The sequence below is a fragment of the Bos indicus genome, chromosome 15, assembly GCF_029378745.1.
Source record: "Bos indicus isolate NIAB-ARS_2022 breed Sahiwal x Tharparkar chromosome 15, NIAB-ARS_B.indTharparkar_mat_pri_1.0, whole genome shotgun sequence".
NCBI lineage: Eukaryota > Metazoa > Chordata > Mammalia > Artiodactyla > Bovidae > Bos > Bos indicus.
Window position 1 is genome coordinate 33,529,960 of NC_091774.1, and position 11,875 is coordinate 33,541,834.

An 11,875-nucleotide genomic window follows, 5' to 3' on the forward strand; every position below is an offset into this window, starting at 1 on the left:
ATTGACATATACACATTACTATCTATAAAATAGATAACCTATAAGGACACAGTAAAGAATCTGCCTGCAATGCAGGAGAGCAGGGTTCGATCTCTGGGTTGGGAAGATCCCCTGGAGGAAGGCATGGCCACCCACTTCAGTATTCTTGCCTGGAAGAGTCCCCATGGACAGAGGAGCCTGGCGGGCTACAGTCCATGAGGTCGAAAAGAGTGGGACACAACAGAGCGACTAAGCACAGTATTCCATAATGAAAAGAATCTAAAACAAGAATAGATATATGTATATGCATAACTGACTCACTTTGCTGTATACCTGAAACTAACACAACACTGTAAACCAATTATACACCAAGAAAAAATTTTTTAAAAAAAAGAAAATTTATGTTTAAATGAATAACATACTACAAAAAAAAAAGAAAGAAAGAAAGAAAGAATATCCAAGTTTAACAACCAACAAGGAAAATTCTTGACAATGTAGCAGTGATCTCTTATGAGCCAGTATGAACCAACCCAGCACATCACTGAATATCTCTCAGTCTGGTGGCCACAGTGACCATCTACTTCTTAATTACACTATAGATCATTAAGGACTCTGAACAAGAGAAAACAAGATGTCCCAGAAAGTCCAGGCACCAGCCTGCCCCTTTCATAGAGACCATGTGCTTTCTCCAAATACCACCTACTGCCCAAATTTTTGTGTTGTGGACCTTATATAGATACGAGCTTCCAGTCTCAGGGACTTTTACATTGTTAAAATGGTTCAGTCTGAAACTAAACAGAGTCCAGATCAAAGCAGAAAAAATGGGCAAAGTTCCCAAACTTGGAATGGGGGAAGAAATCTGCTACTGGTTTCTCAGCCTAAGCTGTTCTCTAGGTTTGAGCAAACGTAGGCCCAAACCCAGGGTTTCCAGAGTGTCTAAGGCAAGATCAATGACTTCCTGTCTCACGTACATCAATTCACAGTTGACCTGTCACTTGTGAAACACGATTCAAGTTTGTCTCTATAGAGCCCCATGTCTATTTTGGGTTATTTGGCTTTGAGAAAAAGGAATCACAGGAAACCTGGCCTCCTAATTAGTAATGATTAAATAACATTCACACGCATCCTCTTCACCAAAACTGCCTTTTCATCAGATATCTATACTCAGGCCTTCTCCCTCTGGTGTCAAACATAGGGACTGCACACGGAAAGATCTCAGCCATTGATGTCATATTGGAAAAAAGAAAAAAATAGAAACAAAAATACTTGTAACCTAAACTTACTGGTTTCTGAAATAATCATGTAATCTCTTCACAGGAATACATAATCAAATACCAAATATATATACATATGGGTGTGTACAGGTATGTAATACAAGATAGATGCTTGGTATATACATATAATTTTGTTCATATAGATCAATAGTAATTTATTTTTTCTTGAAGTATAGCTGATTTACAATGTTGTGACATTATCACTCTTTTCTTCTGATTGTGCATTTTGTTTCATTTTATACTTATAGATAGAGAGTGTACATTTACTATTAGATGTATCAGGTTTTTTTCCTGGGTACATAGTGACACTTCTTTTTCCATTTTTTTTTTAATTGAAGGATAATTGCTTTACAATGTTGTGTTGGTTTCTGCTGTACATCAACGTGAATCAGCTATATGTGTACATGTATCCCTTCCCTCTTGATATAGTACTTTTTAAGCCAAGCTGCCTTTTCTCTGCTCATGTGACTAAGCCAAGTCATACACATATTTTGGGTGTGGAAGTGTGACTGAGTTGTGAGTATATGTTTTTCTATTCATAGAAATACTTCTGAGTCACTTCATCCAGGTTAATCCTTTAAAGCCATGGTTCTCAACCTGTTAGATTCACATAAGGAACTTTTTAAAATTCTGATGCCCATGCCAATGAAATTTTTATTTTTTTAAAGTTATCCAGATGACTCCAATGTGAAGTCACCATTAAAAGCACTGCCCTAGATAATCAATGAACTAGTGTTACAGTTCCGTGCATGACCTCTTCCACCCTTTTTTCTAAGTTCATACAATCATAGATAAATACATTCCAGTGTACCCAGTTTTAATTAAAAATAGTATATTTCTATGCACAGTACTATGCAGCATGCTGTTTTAATCTAAAAATTTACCATAAACATCCCTCATTATATATAGTTCTAACTCATAGAAAAATCTTGTTAGAGGAGTAACATACTAAAAATACCATTTTGAGATGAATAATCTGATCATATTATACAGGAAGAATTGAAGAGCAAAAGGTCAAGTATCTATTAACGAAAGTCTAACAAAATAGTCCAGGAATGAGAATCAAGGTTTCCAACTAGAGAGGTGGCAGTTGGGATGGAAAGGGATGGGCCAACGTGAGAATTATCAGGAAGAAAGAACCACTGACCTTACTGACTGACTGATATGGGAGACAGGAAATGGGAAGAATCAAGAGCAGCTCCAGGGTTTACACTAGTTAACCTTAAAGAATAATTCAGAGAAGAAGTGATAATGACAGCAAACGAAATGAGGAAAGAACGATTAATTGAGATTTATATGATCCTCCCTGCCTGCCCTATAGATTCCAGACTTACCTAACTGGCCCCTAATGTCAATCAATTCCCTGCCCTAAATCTATTAATATATACCTCATATCCACCTGCCAGTGCAGAAGATGCAAGAGACATAGGTTGGATCCCTGGGGTGGGAAGATTCCCCTGAGGTAGGAAATGGAAACCCACTCCAGTGTCCTTGCCTCGGAGCATTCTACGGACAGAGGAGCCTGGCAGGCTACATTCCATGGGGTCGCAAAGAGTCGGACACGAGTGAGCGGCTGAGCACACACATGTACCTCATACAGGTTCTGTCTTCCTGGCTGGACCCTGACGGACACAGTGGCCTCCGTCTAGACCGTAAAATAAAGGGGAAAGAAAGGAAAGGGAGGAAGGAGAAACAGACAAGAAAGGAAGAGAAGGAAGGACTGAGGACTTAAGGGGACTGGAATAATTTAGAACAACCACTGGGACAGTCCTCAATAAATAAATAAGCAGTATGCTAATTTTGTCTCCCCAAATAAATGAATACATCATTAGGGGTTAAGCCAGCATATCCATGTTTCTTTTAAAATCTTTCATTATCCCTGGTACATTGTCCCTGGACTGATACATAATCATTGCTTTATTGATTCTTCCTTTATAAACCCACGGTCGTATTTTCTTACTTCTGCTCTCCTGACATATCTTTTAAGCTAGGTAGTAGATGAATGATTTAATGAACCGTTACCTGACTTTACTGTCACAGATCAGGGGGAGCCTACGATTTTCTCGAACTGTTTCAGAACTCTGGCTTAAAAAAATGGGGAGAGACTATTATTTACTGTGTTCCCCAGCTGTCCAACAGTAAGATTCATAGGGACCCTGTAAAAATGCCATCTAGACTCTTGACCACCTTGTGTCTGCAGAAATGACAACACAATCAAGGTATTGCCTAGAACAGACCTATCCATGTACAATTTCTATATGTCACTGTTTTACAGGAATAATGAGGGAATTCTTGTCTATAATTTAAAAATAATGAAAAGTTACAGTGGACAACTATATGTCTTATTTTCCCAAGATCTCACTTATTCCTTCTAGTCATACCAGTTCTCGGGAGTGGACAGAAGACTTCAGCTAAACCGAAAAGCTAATACCTCCTTTCCTTGTCCAAGAAGAGGGCCCAGGACCACAGCCAACCAATCAGAACTCCCTGGAATTGTTCGCTCTGGAGCTACAAGAGAGAAAACTCTCTTCTTTCTACACAGCGGTGAGGCTATGAGCCCAGAGCTAAGGCTGCATGCACCATGCATGCCAGGACGTCCGCCAAACAGGGGAAAAAATTGGCCAACTTATTGAGAAAACTCAGACCAGAGATGGAAGAGAAACACCAGCAGCATGGCATCCTTGTTTTAATTGGCCCCAGTGGACTCTTTGCCTTCCTAGTTATATTGTTCAGTAGAGGCCCAAAACAAAATCTAAGCTAGGTGAAGTTGGCCTTTTTTGACTCACACCCAAAAAGCTCCTAACAAATGCAAATCCTAATCAAGGAGAGAATCCCAAAGATCGCAGCATAAATGGGACGAAACATCAAGTGCTAGCATGGAGGCAGGAGAGTAAACAGGAAACAAACCTGGAAGTCAGGAGACACGGAGATCAGAAAAAGGTCAGGGATCAGAGCACAAAGCATGTTGTGCTGGTTTTTCAGCTCTTGCCTCTCAGTTCCAAACACACCCTCCCAGACCCTGCTTCACCACACTGAGGCGGGGACTCGGAACACCTCACTTCTCCTCTGCCAGCCAGATGTCTGCTGCACTCTGTCCATAGACTGCGAGCCTAGACAAAGGGATTTCTCTTCCCGTTTACTGGCTGTGTCACCCAGCAAGTTCCCCATCTCAGCAGCAGCAGTGAGTTGTAGAAACAATTGGCCCGGGATCCAGGTTTTGCTCACTTATCACAGGGCTCTTCAGAGGCACCATCACCAGCTGAGCAGTACCCTTTCTTCTGATGCCCAAGTCCCAGCTACATGGGGTCCCCAAACCAAGCTCCTGTGGCAACAGCAAGGTCAAACCCCTTCTCCTCTCAGTCCCGGCTTCCTGGGATTGTTCCTCTAAGCTTTGGGTTCTAATCCTCCCAGCTTGTCTCTTGTCTCTTTCCTCCCCAGGAAACAGCCTAGGAATGGCAGCTGCTTCCTGCAGGAACCATCTCCATGCTGCCTCCATAGTCTCTTTTTAGCCTTTTCATTCTTTCAATGCCTGTTTAACAAACTCCTAACACTAAATTCTCTTTTAAAAAATGCATTTGGTTTTTGTTTGCCAGAACGAAGACCATTTAGGTTTGGGTCTGTGAATGAAGGCAGTTATCAGAGAACATTAGCTCAGGCTCCAGGCTCCTAGTTGTACAAGAATCTGGGAGGAAAGGGAGTGGAATGGACTTTCGAGAGTTAGATTTTTGTGAGTACACTCTCTCATTATTATTTGGGGATGGGGATGTTGTATTTCTCAGTTTCACTGTGTATAAAGTGTGTTGCATACATTATCTTATCTAATCTCATAAAGCCCCTGTTTTCATCACTTCACAGATTAAGATATTGGAGGCTGAGAGAAGTTTGGTAATTTGCCCAGTATTATCTATCTAGGAATTGGCAGAACTGGGGTCAGAATCCAAATCAATCTTCTCTCACCTGTCAGACCCATCTCTATGGCTTGGGCCCCAGGTCAACTGAAGTCCACTGTGACACCCACTTTGACACACCTGTCTTAGACTGCTGCGCCCTCAATGTACTGACTGTGTTTACTCAGATGCCCTTTCATGACCCACTCGGGACCTGCAGGAGCCCTCTGCAATAAAGGGATATTTCACACAGGGTGCAGGAATAGAAGGCAGCCAGAAAGGGTAGAGTCTGTCTGACTGAAGCACCCTAGTGGTGTGGGCAGGGATAGAAAGTGGGAAATGGGAACAGTTAGAACCATGTTGGCTGAATCAGTTACAGTGCAACCGAGGGCTCAGTGAGGAAGAAACCCACTTGTTCCCACCACTGGCATATGCGTCACCATGACACACAGCGTCTAGCCCCAACAAGCAACAAGCTTATGTTCCAATCCACGCATCCTTTCAGATCTAATTGTGACTTAGAACCTTTCATTTCCTATAACACATTCTGCATCAGCGTGGCCCTTTCTTGGGCCCTTTGACTCTCTGGTCTCCGTGGCTCAACCATTTCCATGTGAGCTAGCCAAGGTCAGTGCTGACATAGAACACAGGCTTTGGAGTCAGAGTTCCCGGGAGAGAGGCCAACTCTACTGCTTACTGTATGATACTGAACAAGTAACTTCCTTTCTCTGGGCTTCTCCAAAATGAGATGCAATAATAACCATCATGTATTTATTTTATATTATTTTCTAGGCACTTAGTTAACATCTGACATGCACTGTTTCAATCTAATCCTCGTAAAAAGTCTTCTATCCTTGTTCTACATATGACAAACATATGTTTATGGAAGTTAATGACTAGCCTAAGGTACACATCTAGCAAATGCAGAATCAGAACCAGAAACAAGTCTGTCTGACTCAAATGCACATGCTCTTGGCCCATAACATGGCACAAGACTTATTCTCCCACTGTAGGCAACTAGAAAGTAAACAAAATATATGAAACAAGTATTTTCAGAGCCTGGAAGGCATAGGCAGCACAGCACTGAGGTCCAGAAACAGCCACGTGAGCACTACAATGCGCTGTCCTTCTCCTTGGAGACAGTGCTCAAGCTGCTTCGTTAGTGGGTGGGGGCAACCCAAGCATAGCCCCAGGGTTTTACTGAGCTGATGAGTTCAAGTGTTTGGTTAAATACTGATCTGCCCAAGTTTAGAATGAAACTCTATAAGGCAGGACAAAACTGACTCACTTCCAGGGAGTTATAAGCTGCACAATTCCATAGGCCCACACACACACAGAAAATATTCCAGTAATTATCAACCAGAATGGAGAGACCTTGCTGAACACAGACACCATTGACGAAGACCAGAAAAGTCACACCCTGATGGTATGGCTGAATTAGTACCAAAATAAAGCTTCAAAAGGTATCAAGCTGATCCAAAAGTCATTTAACAGGCTGCTAAAACAAGCCTCAAGTTTTTTAAAGACATACAACATGATGCAAATATTCAACAACATTCATTATGCCTAACATCCAATAAAAAATTGCCAGACTTGCAAAGCAGCAGCAAAGGAAAATATTAGTCAATAGAAACAGACCTAGAAATTACAGAGATAACAGAATCAACAAACAAGTACCTTAATACAGTTATAATTTAAATCAAGGACTTAAAGAAGAGGTCAGCAAAATTTTTCTGTAAAGAGCCAGATATCAAATACTTTAAGTATTATGGACCATACATGGTCTCTGGTGCATATTTTCAACTTTTTAAAACAATTTTACAACTTAAAAGCCATTCCCAGCTCATAGGCCATACAAAAATAGATCATCAGTTCAATTTGGCCCAGAGGCCATAATTTACTAGACCTTGAATTAAAATAAACATCAAATACAGGAAAATACTAAAGCAGTAAAAAAAAAAAAAAATGAAACAAAATATACCTATGGGTCTTCTAGAAGACTACAGTATCTGAAGTAAGAAATGTACTCAATTATAGCATATCAGAAGAAATATCAGTAAACTTGAAAACATAGCAAAAAAAAAAAATCTCTTCAGACTAAAGTTTAACAGGGAAAAGAAATTAAATGAACAGAATCTTGGTGACTTGTGAAACAATGTTAAGCAACTACTATACGCATAGTTAAGAGCCCCAGAAGGAAAGAAGGAGGACAGAAGATGTATTTAAAGCAATAATGGCTGAAGTTGTTTCAAATTTGATTCTCAAAAAATGTCAATTCACATCATAATCAAACTGCCAGAATCAGCAACAAAAAGGAATGTTTAGAAGAATGCAGAGAAAAAAATTCGCATTACCTTGAGGGGGGAAAACATGCAATTCCATGAACTTCTTACCAGAAATAATGCCAAGTCAGAGGACAATGAACTATACCTTCAAAGTGAAGAAAATGCTTTTTGTTTACCTCTCTGTTACTCTGCCTCTCAATGAATATAGTAATAGTCCCATCACACCTTCTTACAGAAAGACTCAATGAAATAATGTATAAGAAAACTCTGAATATAAACATATACTTTAATTTTAATAAAACATTATCATTAGTATATTCCTTTTATTAGTAGTAGTACTTAAACAATCATGCTTTTATGTATATACTACAAAAGCCCAAACTTCATGGTAACCTGCCCTAATCTTCCAATTTCATCTCTACTTTCCCCACAACACACTTGCCTGTTGGATTATTCACTCTTCTTGAACCCACTGCTTTCTCACTTCTGAGTCACTGTGTGTATTTCCAGCTATCCACTTTCCAAAGCCCATCTCAGTGCCAACTTCTCTTGAATTCTCCTACTAGCATCCTTCCACAAGTCATCTCTTCTTCTTTTATGTTCCCAGAATACACTATTTTACACCAGCAGTTCTCAACCTTTAATGTGCACATGGACCACCTGAAGTGGATTCTGAGCTCTGCAGTTTTAAAAGCTCCCGAGCACTGTTCATGCTTCTGGTCTGAGAGGACTCCACTGTGTGAGCAGCGAACTCTTAGATTTTTATCATCTCATCAACTAGAAAAACAACTATTTAAAGAAGAAAGTGAGTTATTCTCACCTTTGTAATTACCATAGCATAGAATAGAGGGCTATATAGCTCATTAATACTAGCTAAATGAAGAGATAAAAGAGATTCAGAGACCTAAACAGGGTTCACCTTAGTCTTCTGCTTCCTGGTGAAACCTTGACTTCTTACTTGCCGACATCTATGGATATGTATCTGATTTTCAACTGTTCAGGGCGAGTAAAATCTAGTGTAGCCTTCAAGCCCTAGGACCAAGGTTTAGCCCACTGCTCTAGGATAGACACATTACTCATGTATGATTCTGACAAATGCATTAAGGAGGATACTGATGATGATAATAATCATTTATTCTACTGAATTTTTAAACACAGATAAACTGAAACTTTCCCCAAACACTCTTAAGTACTGTCTGACTCTGGAGCAGAAAAGCAGCACATGCGTGCTCTGTCATGTTCCAAAGAGGAAAATCATTCTAACTAAAAACAGAAAAGCATTCCTTTCAGACTCTCATAAACTTAATGGAGCCTCTATATTTAAAAAGCTTCAGAGACATTTTCTTCCCTTCCCCTCCCCCACATCCCAGGCTCCAAAGGGTCCTGGGTAGCACTGCCTGACCCCCACTGTATCCTGTCACATGACTGACAGCTCGGCTATCAGCACCTCGGTATTGTTTTGCACTGCAGAACTCCACATGTGTTTCCCCTTTGCAAAAATTACATCATGTCTCAGGAAGTCTCTTTTCTCCAACCGAACCAGCAGATATTCTCCATCAAGGCTTTGCAAGTAAGAAAAAGAGGTAAATGAATCCTGGTGCAGTTGTTTAAAGTGCACATGCTGATTTGCAGAGTCCTCTTCCCACAGTCTAGCCCCAGTCAGCTCATCCATGCACTGTGTCCCAAATGTCTTGCTCCCCACAGAGAAGAATAAGACCTGGATGAGGAGTAGGGTTTGTACTTGTCTGCTGTGCATTTCTCTACAGAAAATGCAATTGTTTTCTACACTGGCCTTTGCCCAGAAACAAGCCAGATGATAGTCTGACTTCCCCAGTGACAAATGCTTTAACTTGTTGCCAAAAGTTGGACCTGCACAATTCTGAGAATTTCATTTCTTTCATGATGCCTTCTCCAGTTTCTCAGAGGAAAGCTAACAAAATCCCTTGCATGCCTAATTTGAAAGTAAAATTACCTGAGACTTTATTTTCTTTGCATCTGAACTATATTTGCGCTTGTTCTTCAATCTGAAATGCATTTTCCCTATCTATACATTATGTAAAAAATTTCCTTTCTAATCCCTTTCTGAAGGATCAGATTTTTGCTTAACTTTTACTAAGCTCTGTATATTCTAATCATTGCTGTTTGTCAGAGGTGGTAAGCAACCAGATGCCAGGGACACAGATAATGTGGTTCCTTTTTGTCAACCCCTGGCAGAGCATCACAGATGCTTTCAAGCTTATTTGATTATCATGATCATCCTGGTGATCCCTTAAACTTTTAAAACACACGACTAAAAAATAGCTTCCTGCCTATGATATATCATAGTCTTCATTTATTTAACAAATAGGCATTAATATCTGCTCATGACAGGTGCCACACAAGATGTCACTGGGGTTACAATGGTAGAGAGGAGAAATACAGTCTCTGCCCTCATTTAATTTACATTCACTGAATATTTAGTTCCCATACAGTTCTGGACACTGTGCTGGTAATATATTAGTGAAAGTGTTAGTTTCTCAGTCTTGAGCAAAGAGTCTCTTTGCAACCCCATGACCTGCTGGCTCCTTTGTTCATGGAATTCTACAGGCAAGAATACTGGAGTGGGTAGCCATTCCCTTCTCCAGGAGATCTTCCTGACCAAGGGATCTAACCCAGGTCTCCTGCATTGCAAGCAGATTCTTTACCGTCTGAGCCACCAGGGAAGCCCCAATAGAGAAGGTTATAATTTTCTTCATTTTATAGATCAGAAACCTGGGACCCAGAAAGGTTAAGTGACTTTCCCCAGTCCAAAGTTAGCTGTGAGTGCAAGGGATGCAGGAATTATGTCAGAGATAGACCAACACCCAGATAACCAGAGACAGCCCACATCAATTATAATTAGCTTCCAAACCAAGGTCATAAATGAGTCATGATGCCTTGCATACTAGAAAGAATATCAGTCAAGCAATCGTGATTTGGATTTGGGTTCCACCTGATTATTTCCTGAATGCAATGAATAAGGTTAGCAGTTTTTCAAGTGCTACTCAAGAGTCCTGGGGTTCTAAGGAAATGACACACAAGTTCTAAAGAAATGAGAGGAGTCGAGGGAGGGCAAGTTGGCTCTTTTGATTTCAGAGCATCAAAGTTTCGAACTGTTTTATATAGTGAAGTTCTATGTGCAACTGTGCTTTAAAAAACAAATGTGTAAACCAAGTGACTGGATTATCTCTAAAAGTTATTTTTCAGTTCTGACCATCTATAACTCAGTAATTTTTTCATAATAATGATGTAAGACTCTGCTTCTTCTCTATTCAAGATGGTTATCATGGGGCTCAATTCCCAATAGGCTAATCAGCCCTGTAGATTCTACAGTCTTACTACTTCAAATGCAGTTCATAGGTCAGCAGCACTGACATCACCTGGAAGCTTCTAACAAATCTCAGACTCCACTCCAGAATTCCTGAATCAGAACCTGAATTTTACCAAGATCTCTGGTGACTTGATGAACATTAAAGTCTAAGAACAAAATACTGCCGTTTGCAGCCATGTGGATGGACCTAGAGATTGTCATACTGAGTGAAGTAAGAGTAGGCCAAATATCATATGATAACGCTTGTATGAGGAATCTTAAAAACAAAATGATACAAAGGAACTCATTTATAAACAAAACAGAAACAGTCATAGATGTCATAGATGTCATAGATGTAGAAAACAAACTTACGGTTACCAAGGGGGAAGGGGAGATAAAATGGGACATTGCGATTGACATATATATACTGCTGCTGCTGCTGCTGCTGCTGCTGCTGCTGCTAAGTCGCTTCAGTCGTGTCTGACTCTGTGCAACCCCATAGACGGCAGCCCATTGGGCTCCCCCATCCCTGGGATTCTCCAGACAAGAACACTGAAGTGGGTTGCCGTTTCCTTCTCCAATGCATGAAAGTGAAAAGTGAAAGTGAAGTCACTCAGTCATGTCCGACTCTTAGCGACCCCATGGACTGCAGCCCACCAGGCTCCTCCGTCCATGGGATTTTCCAGGCAAGAGTACTGGAGTGGGGTGCCACTGCCTTCTCCAATATATACTACTATATATAAAATAACTATTAAAGACGTACTGTATAGCACAGGGAGCTCTACTCAATAGTCTGTAATGACCTATATGGAAAAGAATCTTACAAAAGAGGGGATATATATATATGAATAACTGATTCACTTTGCTGTACATGAGAAACTAACACATTATAAAGCAACTATAGTAATTAAAAATTAATTTAAAAAAGAACCACTTATCTCTAAAATAGTGGAATCTTTCTTCATTGAGTTACATCACTGCACCTCATTCACACTCTCCTAGCTATGGTTTATAGCAGAAAATTCAGGACGGATGGTCATTCCTATCCTTCCCCATCTCTCCATAGCTCCAAGGGAAAAGGTAGAGTTAGTATTTGCCACTTTTGCCCATGTTCTATCTTAC